Raw genomic sequence first — 13,231 nt, 5'->3', positions numbered from 1 at the left:
CTGCAAGTTTGTCATGGAGGTCACGGAAGTCACAGATTCCGAGACTTTCCGTGAGCTCCATGACTTCTGCAGTAGCTAGTCCACCTGGCTCAGGCAGCCCCAGTCACACCGGCCGCTGCTGGGGCAGTCTCGGGCCATCGCGTTCTCACCCCCAGCACAGCAGAATTTAGGTGTTGGAGGGGGCAGAGGTTTGGAGCACGGGATGGGGTGAGGCAGGCTCTGGGCAGTGCTTTCTGGGGGGCTCCCCAGAAGTGGTGACATCCCCCTCACTCAGCTGCTAGGTGGAGGTGTGGCCAGGCAGCTCTGCACGCTGCCTCTGCCCAGAGCACTGGCTTCGCAGCTCCCATTGGCCAGGAACCACAGCCAATGGGAGCTTCAGGGGCAGTGCCTGCTGGCAGAGACAACCCCTGGCCCCTTCGACACCCAAACTCTGCTGCTACTGTAGGGGTGAGATTGGGAGCCAGGTAGGGAGCCTATTGGCTCCGCCACCCTGTTCCCCCAACACCAGCGGGGGGCCCGGGCTGTGCGCTGCCCCCTGCTCCCCCCCAGCCAGCAGGGGCCCCAGGCCTTGCGCCGCTGCCTGTGTCCCCCAGCACCTGGGCTGCCCTCTCCCAGCACCTGCAGGCCCCCCAGGCAGCCCCCTCCCAAGTTTAAGTCACAGGTATTTTTAGTAAAAATCATGGCCAGGTCACGGGCTGTGAACAGTCCAAAGTGTCACCCTGTTGCATAGTCACAATGCCACTTACATTTCAAATGCTAAATTTCAGTGAGTGGTGTTGCAATCTGGTGCACAGGGTCACACAACACCACTCAAATCTGGCCCAGTTGCCCCTCCATCCATACAGATGGGCGGCCCGGCCAAATAAAGTTGCAACATGGTGCATAAGCAGTTTGTTTCTGTATGGAGGAACGCGGGGGAGTCTGCCAAGAACTTGACTCCTGCCTCCACTGGGTCATGCACTGGGTGGGTAAGAGCAGGGAGACCCCCTGCTGAGGGAGTCCCGGGGTCCTGCTGGGAGTTGTGGGCAGGGCAGAGGAAGAGCAGGGACTAGAACTGGTTCCCTCCTGGGGGGACTGGAATTTGCTCAAGAAATAATTGAAATGACACCACTGCTCATTTGTCTGAAGGCTCTAGGGACAAGTCATTTCACACAAGAATCCCATTACTGAAACACACGTTCAAGATGTTCTTCCAACAGTATTCACCCAGACTGACTTTGGTAGCCAATAACCTACAGATGAAAGATTCCAGGTGTTCTGAATAGGAAGGGAGTTGAGAAATGAGCTCCTCTCTTTCTCAGGAAATTTCTTCTCTGCAGTAGTCAGGCCTGCAATATCAGATCCCCAGGATCATCTTCTCCCCACTTCCCAAATTCTGAAGAGAAATCTTTAGAGGAGGCCAAGGGATCAGGATGCTTCTGAGCTGAAACTGAGCTGCTGCTCAGGGTCAAAGAGGGCAGGAACGTGCAGTTTCACAGACACAGGTGTGGCCTTTGCAGGAAGAAGCCAAATGTGAGTGTGACTGGAAAGTGTGGTCTCTCTGAGGCTGGGGAAGCAGGCAGTTAGCAGGCACCAGAGAAGGAGTTAACGGTGAACAAAAAGGAAGACCACAGAAATTCAGAGGAGAGTGCTGTGACAGGCTGGCTACCTAGAGCACTACAGAAAGCTCTCTGCTGTGAGAGGGACTGAGCAGCAGAAAGTGGAAGGAAACTTGCCGGGAGGGGAGATGTACCCCACCTGGAAGTGCTGGCTCATGCGCTCACAGTTTGGACAGAGGAGGCAAAGGTGGAGGGTTGGCTAATGGGTACTTTATATCATCTGCCAGAGCCTTGGTTTACATCTCATCTCATAGACCCACACACAGAAAGGTGCAAGACACCTATCTTATGTTTTGCACTGAGCAAGCCTAGGCCAGGGACGTAATTTCAAATGTGAATCACCTTTGAGTCTTGGGAGGAATTCAAGATTGCCTGAGGGAAATTACTGAAGCCAGGATGAGGGGCATGGTTTCTTTTTTTTAATATAGAGGCTTTCTGCTGAGCTTGACTAGGAAAGAGAACCTTGAGCAGGGGGAGGGAGACAGAAAAGCACTGCTAAAAGCAGGGCTTAAAAGGGATCTGGACAGCAGAAAAGTATATATACAGCTATATCCCTGGGGAGACTGGGTGGCTGCTGAGAAGCTGTCGAGAAGGCAGGTTGTCAGGAGAGACTGAATGTTTGAAGAAAGGGGCAATGCAGGGGAGATCCTTGTTGAGTCTACATCGGTAGATTCAACGCCTGACCAGGTAGACAAGCCCACTCCTCCTACATAGGTGAGATATCAATGGGATCCTCCAGTATCAAATATCAGAGAAGTAGAAATACATTCTAGCTCCTAGGATCCCTCCTTAATAAGAGCACCCTAGTCTTCAGGTGCTCTTCTTGTTTTATTTATGAAAGGACTGAAGGGGAACCAGTTCCTGTCTAGGCCACTCCCACTACAGAGGGTAATGCTAGACCTACACATGAGGTGGCTTCTCAGGTCTCCCCTGACTAAGTGTTCCCTTGCTCTTAATAGGAAACTCTGTTACAGAACATGAAGCTCTGTCTGCCACATCCTCCTCATTGGGGAGGGAGGAAGGCCCAAAACTCTAGACTTCTCAACTTTTCCCTTATTTTCTTCCTTAGATGACCAAGCACAAACAGGAGAAACAGGATTCACAAATATAGAAAAGGAAGGAGGATGACTGATGAAAGGACTCAGTTCTTCCACCCAGGAGGCAAAGTAAACCAGAGTGAGGAGGTCTGGTGAAGGCATTTATGTTGTTGTCCCTTTGGCCTGAGCAGTTAGCCAATATTTGGAGTCTTGAAAGATTGCTTAAGTTAGGAGGAGAAATGGATGATACAAGGCAGGTATATTCTTTGGTGCAATATTGTTCTCTTTTTTTTTTATAAAAATGTTCAAAGTCCTGTTTCCCTGAACACAGTGGCAACAATGGGCAGTTTCCTTGCTTGCAATTTTCAAGCCTGCCCCTTCAGTCAGTCCTGTGCCCCAAAGAGCTCTGTCTCTGCTTCTTCTCAGGGTCACGCTCACTACTGAGGCCACGTCTACACTTACAAGCTTACAGTTGTACCGATATACACTCACAGCTGTACCGATATAGCTGAGCCGCTGTAAGATCACTCGTGTAGCCGAGTTATGCCAATGGAAGAGATCGATCTCCTGTTGACGTAATAAAACCAGCTCAACGAGCAGCGGTAGTGGCGACATAGCACAGTGCACACAAGCGCTTATGCCGGCAAAACTTATGTTGCTGGGGGAGGAGGGGGATGGTTTTCACACCCCTGAGTGACAAAAGTTTTGCCGACATAAGCACCAGTGTAGACCTGAGTCTCTAGCTGTCTGCTAGCTTTCTGCCTTTCACACAAACACAGCTTGCCAAACAATCCTCAGCCTCTGCATTTGCAATCAGGAAACCTCTCAGCCCCTAGCTTACGGTAAGAGGTTAATTGCACCTTCTATTTAGCCAGAAAGAAGGGTGCTTAGCACACACATTGGCTTTAACCAGGTCTGTGACAGTCTAAAGATCACAGACTCACTTGATGGCAGCCATTAGCATAATGCCATCTGTCCCTTAATCCACTGTTTTAGGAGAGGAGAAGAGAGAGACGTATGGACACAAGGTTTGGAGCCAGAGTATTGACAATCGCTGAGCATATCTCCTGTTTTGAGTTCATTGGAGTGTTTTGGGTCACTGAGATGTACCCACTTCTTTAACTCAGGCCAGTCCTTGCACATTAATAATGTCAGTTGGAAGAAGAAAAATGTGATGTTACATCTCTGCCCTCCCCAGTTTCATCTTGTCCTTCAAAAGTTGTAAAATGACATACAAAGCTTAAAATAACAAATTACAAAGGAATTGCAAAGTCGCAACTAATATATATTCCAGATTACTCCCTGAAAAGCTCTGTTAGTTTCTAAACAACATAGTTAATATAGTTAGAAATAACAAATTCCAAAGGTTTAAATACACTAACAAACTTACAGAATCACAAATCAATGCACATCAGGATACCAAGCAGATCAATTATTCATAACAATCTTTTTCTAAGCTGACAACATATTACAATATGAGAAAACGTGTATAACTCGGTATTATATTCCTTTCATAACCATGCCATACATTTAATGAACAATATACACACAGGATACCTGAACACTGTGATGTACAGAAAGGGGGAACGCAACTCCCCTTCCACTGCTAGAACTGAGGGAGAGCTCCTTCTCCTATGGCTGGTTGGCGGGAATATCAGTCCCTCAACAGCTTCTCATATTGTTTCAATTGTAACTTCAATTGTAATGGTAAACCATTGTATCTGAGCAGCGAGCACACATTTTCATTAAAAAAAGCAAGAGGGCAAAGTTAAGACTGAGGGTGGGGGTGATAGTAAGAGACGAAGGGTTTTATAACCCGGGGGTGGGGACAGGCTGTTAATTTCCAGGCACTCAAACATGGTTTTAAAAGTGTGTAGAATTTTTGCAAAGAAAGTATAATGTTGATTTGGGATACCAGCTAGACTCCATTGAAATATACTTTCAACTTATACTGTTGCTATATTAAGGACAGATTTTGTTTGTGATGATTATAGATGTATACATTTATTTCAAGATCAGTTTGAAAAATGTCAGAATTGGTTCCTTACTAGCTATAGGCAGAGGGAAAGGGGGAGAAGGTAAAAGAGGGGGTTGCTCTGTCTCTCTAAGATCGATAGGTGTACAAGGTGTGGAGTACAGGGTTTTGGATTACCTGGTTGAGAAGATTGGCCTGGGGAAACTATTGAGCTAAATGCCGAGTCTGGCTGAGGGGAGGTACCTGTAGGAGTACTGTCTACATTATAAAAAAGAGGGGTTGCCCACTATATTACATTTAACAATATTATGTTGTTCACCTGTGGAAAACTTATTTAATAAAAGCTGTTGCCAGTGATCTTTAAAATAAGAAGGTGAGTTTCTGTATTTATTTCGTGACATCCAAGTAGTAGACCCATTATGGTCTTTCCATTAAGTGCACCATAAAACACTGACATAATGTTTCTATGCCTTTGGCAATCTCAGCTTTCCTACACTTCCAAACAATCCTCTTCCCCCCCTGTATTTTGTCTACACTAACTTCTCCATCTCCCCCACAAAAATCCATCCTAAAATCCTCAACAGAAACCCATGGACAAAAATCTCTATTAAAATAACATGGCAGGCCTAACTCACAAAACCAGAAATTCAGAGTTAAGACTGAAACTCCATACTTAAGACACCCCGTTGTGCTTTGTTGCATTTTAATAAGTGTTCATCTGACCCTTTGCCAGTTAATTATAGGGATCTTCAGAATTTCGTTCTAGGCCTCTTGCTCTTCGATACCGATGTGCTTCTTTCACGTCTATTTTTAGGCACCTTCAGGTGAGTTATCATTGCTAACCTGATAACACCCAGATCTATTTTGCTCTTTTAGCTGATCCTACTGAGGCAGCTTTAGTCTTTTCATCTTACCTCACTAACGTGCAAATTGGGATCTCACAGAATCTTTTAAAAATGAATGCTGTTAGAAATGAGAAAGACTACAAAATTAGATAGATTCCCTATAACCTGCTGCTTCGAGTTTTTAGTTCCATTAGTTGGAAATGAGACTGTCACTTACAATACTGCCAGCAATTTGGGGCAGTTAATGGATTTGAGTTAGCTGTGTTCTTGCTCTTTTACCACTTATTAATTTGGAGCTTAATCCTGCTCACAACTGTTCCCATGGTGAGGGTCCACAGTAACTACCCAGTCCACCTAGTTACCACAGCTCTGGAGGCTACTTCTAGAACTTGGGAGGGGAGAGAAACTGTTTCGCGCATGAGGAAGCTTATGTGGCTGCCTAGCAGGGCCATCCCTAGCTAGTCTGGGGCCCTACGCAGCCCCCGCACAGGGGTGGGGATGGGGCCCAAGGCCTCCACTGGGGAGGGCAGGGGGGCGGGCAAGGAGCAGGCCCCAGGCCTCTGCAGGGATGGCGGAGCGGGCCCTGGGCCTTCGCGAGGGGGCGGGGTTGGCTTGGGGGGCAGGAGGGAACCACCCCCCAGCACTCACCACCGGTGAATGCAGCGTCCTGGTCATGCTGCAGAGCTCAGGGGAGGGGGGCTGGGGCTGGGCAGGGGCAGGAAAGGGGTGGGGCAGGGTGGAGCAGGGGCAGGGGCCCTGGGGAAGAGCTGGAGCAGGGGCTGGATCAGCACACAGCTGTGCAGGGCACCAGGAAATTTGGTGCCCCAAATTTCCTGGTGCCCTATTCAGCTGCGTGCTTTGCATATGGGTAAGGATGGCCCTGCTGCTTAGTTCTCACTGAGGGGTTGGAGCCTGTGACTCTGCTCCACCTGATTTCAATATAGGAAGATCAGAGGAGCACAGAACATCTTGTAACTCTGCCCCCCACACTACCACTTTTGCGGATTTTCTAGGAGCCTCCCTGTTATTAAATAATTAACAGAAGGGCACAGCCTATGTGTCCAAGATTATAGAAAATTTTAATTCAGCATTGCAGAAAAGAACCTATAAGAGAGCACGACGAGTCAGATGTTTCCTGCTGCCACTGTTGCTATCCTCTCCAGGAGGGAGGAGAGTTCATGCCTTACTCCTGAAACAAACAAGGGGAGAAGGAACCACCTCCTCTACAGTTCATCCTGTCACCTGGAAAGACAAGTTACCCTGCCCTGGCGTCATCAAATTAAGGGAACCCAAAAAGGAAAGAATGGCAGAGAGGGAAAAAAGTCACAAAAAGAAGAGAGCTGGGGACTTCTGGAGGGTCACAGAAAGAGATGGGTGCTCTCCAGCACATCAAGGAAATAGAGAGGGTCTTCAAAATGTTTACTGACATTTTAGATAAACATCTGGATTTTTATGCTCATTTGAACTGATCCTCTGAATCTTCTGAGGTTTGTCCATCACTAGTGGAAATCTAGTGAACAGTATGTTACTAATGGCATTTCCCATTGAATGCAAATAATTCAAAAAAGTTGTTTTGAGAATTTTTCTTTCTTGTCTTTGTTAGGCAGCTAGGAGAGGGAAAATAAAGAAAATTATATATCACAAGTAACCAGTTGCAATACATGCTCAGGGGCAAACTGATCACCATATTTGGGGTTCAGAAGGAATTTTCCCTCAGGTCAGATGGGGGGGGGTTCACCTTCCTCTGAAACATGGGGTATGGGTCACTGTAGTGTAAATGGTGGATTCTCTGTAACTTGAAATCTTTAAACCATGATTTGAGGACTTAAGTAACTCAGCCAGAGGTTAGGGGTCTATTTTAGGAGTGGGTGGGTAAGGTTCTGTGGCCTGCAATGTGCCGGAGGTTAGACTAGATGATCACGATGGTCCCTTCTGACTTTAAAGTCTGAGTCTATGAGCAAATGTTTTCTCACTGTGATGCCATAAAGATCTTATAGCCTAATTCCACCTTCCCTCCCCCACTTAGTGAATGGGAGGGAGTTTTTATGCCAATACAGTCTATTTCTATACTGTATAGACTGACATTCATTAGTAATTCTCCCTAGTATTTCATAGATCAAAATTGATTTTGTAACAAAAATAGAAAAAGCTATAATGAGTTAACTGATAAACATATTTATTTGTTCAAAAATCATTAAAGTATTGACATGTTTCTATGCACTAATGCGTTAGACAACTTGCTTTTTGTTTGAGCCAAGTCTTTCAACTCTTGTCTTCTCAAAACTGCAAACTTCCCCTGTTCTTTGAACATCTCACAAACTGTACTTAATAGAAACAGTATCCCTGGGTGTAGCTTTAGTCTGATAAAGTCATCCCAATGGTGAATTTTCCATAGGAGTATATGTTACAAATAACAGGATTTTCTGGTCACTTTTTTCCCCCTGCTGATTCCAAGCTTCCTCTTCTGCACAGGAAATATTAGATTTCCAAAGTAGCTGCTGGGCTAAGCTGTTTGGTTCTGCCTCTACTCCTAAACAACGTAAATGCCTGCCAGTGAGCTCTGCTTCTGGAGCTCTGGTCCAAAGCCAGTTTTTTGTTTACATTCAGCCATTTGATCAGGTACATAGATAGATTTTTTAGATTTTCTTTTAAAATTAGGGTCATAGTGGAGGGTCACTCATTGATTTTACAAGAAAAAAGTCAACTTTTTGGACGTCATGAACTTTGCCATATCCATATTAAATGTTTAAATTCATTTTAATGGTGGTATACCATGTGCAGTGGCTCCAGTAAACGTCAGCAGCAGGTCCATGATGAAGTTGACTATTTTTTTAAAAGCTAAATTGTTGCTCTTGTTTTTTTAAAAGATTGGTTAAAAATAACACAAACCAAACAACTTCCACTCCTCACCTGTCAGACTACAAACCCACTGGGTTCCCTTGCATGCTGGCTGACAGAACACGTCACTTTCCTCAAATTCTTATTGAATGGCTTTCGGTATGACATTTTGCAGCATCTGCTACCAGTCAACTGCTATGAACTCTTTTACACTGATGTTGGTCAGATCAGAGCTGTAAAATAGGAACATGAGGGTGGGGAATCTGAGCAGAGTGGCAACCAGCAGTGAGTGTATTCTGGTAGTGCATTCCACATGGAATGCTGGCAGGGAAAATTCTTGACGTTTTTCAGAAGGTTGGTTGACTAGTCTGTGTCTTGGGGAGGCTGAGATCTCTGCTCTGCAAGGAAATGTGACTTTACAGCACATTTAGTCCCTGATCCTGCAACTGAATCTGCACGGATGGACCATTGCGCCCATCCAGCATCCCACTGACATCAGTAGGGCTTCATGTGGATGTAAGCATCTGCCTATGTGAATTCACAATAACTTCAAACATGATTCAGCTGACAGGTTACTGACAGTGTCCAATGTGTTGTGGCTCACTATATCTGCAAAGTGTGCACAGTAGGGGCCCCTATACCCTTCACAATATGGGTTCTCATGTCTTCCACAAGGTCACAGCTACTACATCCACTTCATGAGCTACATCCATTGAGCAGAGCCTGGAGTCCCCTCTGGTCACTATGACTATATCCATCCCATAGGATACACTATTGTACGGCTACTATTAATACATACTCTCCATACTATATACACTACAACCGTATCTCCTTCAAAGCACCACACATAACGAAAGTAAACCCACTTCTGATCTACACCACTGTGTAAATTACAAAGAGTTTAATATCCACTTAAATTCAGTATTTCATTCCCAGTCTTCTGGTTTGTAGCAAGTTCTTTGTGAAAGAGCCTTCAGGTTAGCTCCTGGGGATACGTGCAATGGTCTGCCTCACCGTACTCAAGTCACTTCCCAGAAAATGCAATGTGTTAGCAAGAGAGCTGTATGCAGGTGGAGTCTACTTCTTTTCTTGGGAATCCTGTGCTGCTAGAAACAGCTGATGATATATTTCATGCCTGATTCCTCTCTCAGTTACACTAATGTAAATCAGAAGAAACTCCACTGAAGTCAGCTGAGTGCAATCTTATACAAGTGGCATAACCGAGAGAAGAATCCGGGCCTTTGTTTCTGGCTTTGGGCTAGTGCCTTTACCATTTTTCATTTTGCTACTATGATTCCCGGAGAAATAAGTATAAGATGAACCTCCAACATACAGTACCAGTTCTTTTACTGATCCTCATTCTGTAACCACAGTTCCTAAGGAAATAAGTGTGAGGTCTACCTCCAGCATGCAATTTTTTAAAAACTGCTTCTTATAGCACTATCTCCTAAGGACATAGGGACAATGCATGCATTCATTTCTAGTTAAATACAAAAAGTATGGCGTTAATAAAGAGTAGTCAACTCTATTAAGGGGTATACTGGGGATTAGCTGCCTTTGCTCCAACATAGTACACATTACTTTTTTTTTTAATATAAATACCCCCACCTTCCTTGAAGTCAACATTTCTATCACAATTTTTAAAGTATTTTACATATAAAATGCTGGTGATTTCCAGATGAGCCCATATGTATAGGCATATCTCAATTTAATCTGAAATACTACAACTGACATAGTATAAAATATCCCTAATGCAACAAAAACCTTCACATGACTGTCAATTCTGACATGAGGGAATTAGCATACTCTACAACACAGCACATGGAGTTTAGCATCTTTAAAATTTATATTTAACCATGAAATCAAACAATGCTCAATGTAAACATGTAGTTGATTTTTATAAACTGTGATTAGATGCAAAGTTAGCAAGTTGGAAAACAGCACGATGATACTGAGGGAGGTAGCAGGGGGATTCGAAATACTGAGAAATCACAAAATAATTCCCATTTTATCAATTTAAAAACTGTCATTCTTCTACAAAAATACCACTTCTGTTATTTTCTTAATACGTCACATTCGTAAAAAGGAAATGTGGCATTATTACAGATAACTTGACTTCTTTAAAGTATTCCCAAACCTGATTTCACTTTGAAAATATCTCTGAATGACAAAGTACACAGGGCCAAATCCTGCCCTCTGTTACATTTAGGCAACCCGTTTGAGTTCAGTAGGATTGATGGATGCAGCTCAGACTAGAGTATGGCCCACATTATAGGTACAGAAGTGACCAGGGAGCAAACACGTTTTCCTTCAATTCTCCTTCCAAACTGTCAGTTAGAAAAAAAACCCCTATTTTATTTTGAAAGAAAAAGAGTGAGTCTTTTAGTCACAAAACTCAGCAGTAAGAGGATATAAAGGGTGATGCCAAGAGCCTTTGCCAATAGCCATACCAAAAAAGTCAGAAACTGAAACATGAACTGGGTCATAAGATGAAAGCATTGTATATGCAGTAACATGGGAGAGCTAGAAATACAACTTGTCAGCCCTACACAAAGTATGTTATAATCTTACCTAGGGATTTCATGGAACACATTAATATTATTAATCTGACCTACCGCAAAGGGATACGGTGCATTTTAGTAAGTTAACTTTTGTATAGCACTTTGAGGAGGTAAAACTCTGTATAATGTCAGTGTTATGTATTACATTGTATACTGTACCTTTTTTTGTTAAACTTTAGAGACAGACTCTTCCTGTCTATTTGCTTCATTGAGTGTTATAATTATATGCACATTGCTGTAAAAAGATACATTAACCAATTGCACTTCAATTGAGATAAATGTCATCCTAAAATTTAAACAAACTTTTTTTCTCTGTAAAATATTTATATTTAAGGGACAGTGTAGATTTGTCAGAAAAACGATGCGCTTGAAAACTGAGTTCATGCCATAGCTAGACCTCTAAGTATCCTGCCATGATGTTGGAAGCTCTTTCAGAGGGTAAAACAGCAGGCTGTTTCCCTGATTGCCAATACCTATTCCAAAAGATGGGGCAGAGGCAGTAACAGGCATTTTGTACAATTTCTTCTGGAATGTGAGCTGGCTGCAGATGAACACTAATATTTAGTCAGAGACATATTTACTGATATTTTTTTCAGCCAAACATCGCAATATACTATAAAACATATGAAGACGGCAAAGCAGTTAGGCACATTCTGAAGAGTGCTTTTATTTTTTCCCCTAACTATAATGGGTGATTGCTTTTCTGCCTAAACAGCTCAAAAGGGCTATGAAAACTAAAGTCCTTAAAAGCTGTTAAATGCTTCTTCAGATTTACAATAAAATTCTGCATTACAAATCTTCTAGTAAAATCTCTGGAGCGTTACAAGCAGTACTTACATAATTTTCCGTTAAGTCAGTGTTTGTATATTCAACACCTAGAAAATAAGGAGAGTGAATGTGGGTAATGAAAAAAACAATACCCCCCCCAACTCCAATCCCTCCCCCCTTAACTCCCCCCAGTACACCTAAGAGGCAGGAGGGAAAAAAACCCCAAACAAAACCCCTCAAACAGCCATGCAGCTATTAAACATATGCCAAAGTAAACAATAGTGTTAGGGTCTGCCATAGCTTTGCCCTGCAGGTAGACGGCAGGCGGCACAGAAGGAAAGCAAATGGAAAGGAAAAGAGAAAGACAGTACAGGATGTGGATGAGATGCCGAGCCCTGAGAGCATGAACGGCCTGATTGTGATACTCAAGTCACACCATCAGCCATGCAAAACAGGACATACCTTTCTGGCTTGCTGGTTCTGTCGGCTGAAACAAAGCAGTCCCATTCTCAGCGGGAGGCCAAATCAAAATGAAATTTTATTTAGTCTGCACTGTCCCCAGATTGGGTTTCAGAATGACTGCTTTAGGAGATAGCATGGATGTGGCTGATGCATGCTTTGCATATGAAACTGCAGTAGAAAAAAAAATCTACATAATCAAAAAAATCTGTGCTGTGTGTATGGCAAAAAACCCTGGACGTTAGTGATTCAGTGACAATGGAGGTTTTCAGAAATGACCTTTCTGAATAAAATACACTTTTCTTTCCAAAACAATATTTTCAATAAATACATAATAGGTCATTTTATATATAATTATTCAGAATCTGCTTTGAGTGATTGAAACACGTTCAACATTTATCTTAATGTTTTTTAAAAATGCATTAGAATTATTGTTTGAAAACAAATACAAAGAAAATATACATCTAAAGAGTATTTTTGTGTCCTGCAGTGACAGGTTTTGTACCTCAGAATCCTTTACAAATTTAATGTTTTGTTTAATTCCCTTCTTACTACAGCATCCAAGGAAAGGCCTAGAAAAGAACATCTGCTTTATGTACCACTAATCTAATGCATGCCACTTTGCACTTTCAAGGAAGGACCCATTTATTTAATTACACTCTTAATTTTGCAGACTATTAATATATATAAAAATCACCAAATGATCTCAAAACGTTTGCATTAGAAGTTAGAAATAACTTATGAAGACAAGGAATAGTCTGCAGACTATGCAGGATATATACACCATGTAATGCCTTTGTTGTCAGTTATGCTGCAAATGAGATTTTCAAATAGGATTTGCAGATGCAGGGCAGCGATCAACACAGTGCAACATCCAGGAAAGAGAAGTTGCACACAGTAGTCTGTGAAAAAAGGGGCAGAATGGAGCCTGTTTGTAAATACATATTATTATTCTAAGAAAACACTTATCACTGCTTGATTTTGCTACATCAGTTACTTGGAAATAGGTGATACCAATAATTTTATTTTGTGTGTGTGTGTGCGCGAGCATATGCCTCTATTATACTTACATGTAGATATCTGTATAAAAACAAAACAAACAATACACATGGGTTCAGTTTACAGATATTTGCATGCTAAAACAAGCAGC

At 43.0% G+C, this 13,231-nt stretch overlaps 1 long non-coding RNA gene across 1 annotated transcript in view; it reads right to left on the bottom strand.

Moving 5' to 3' along the window:
• LOC117871365 overlaps positions 1–12,223 on the bottom strand; it is a 46,101-nt gene extending 33,878 nt beyond the window's left edge. The window contains exons 1-2 of the long non-coding RNA XR_004644205.1: positions 12,085–12,223; positions 11,692–11,729 (exon numbers count right to left, since the gene is read on the bottom strand). This is a non-coding gene — a long non-coding RNA (uncharacterized LOC117871365). The remainder of the gene's footprint in view (positions 1–11,691; positions 11,730–12,084) is intronic.
• Between the last annotated feature and the right edge of the window lie 1,008 nt (positions 12,224–13,231).

The sequence above is a fragment of the Trachemys scripta genome, chromosome 1 (genome assembly GCF_013100865.1).
Source record: "Trachemys scripta elegans isolate TJP31775 chromosome 1, CAS_Tse_1.0, whole genome shotgun sequence".
In the NCBI taxonomy this organism is placed as follows: Eukaryota; Metazoa; Chordata; order Testudines; family Emydidae; genus Trachemys; species Trachemys scripta.
This window is presented reverse-complemented; position numbering and strand designations above follow the sequence as displayed.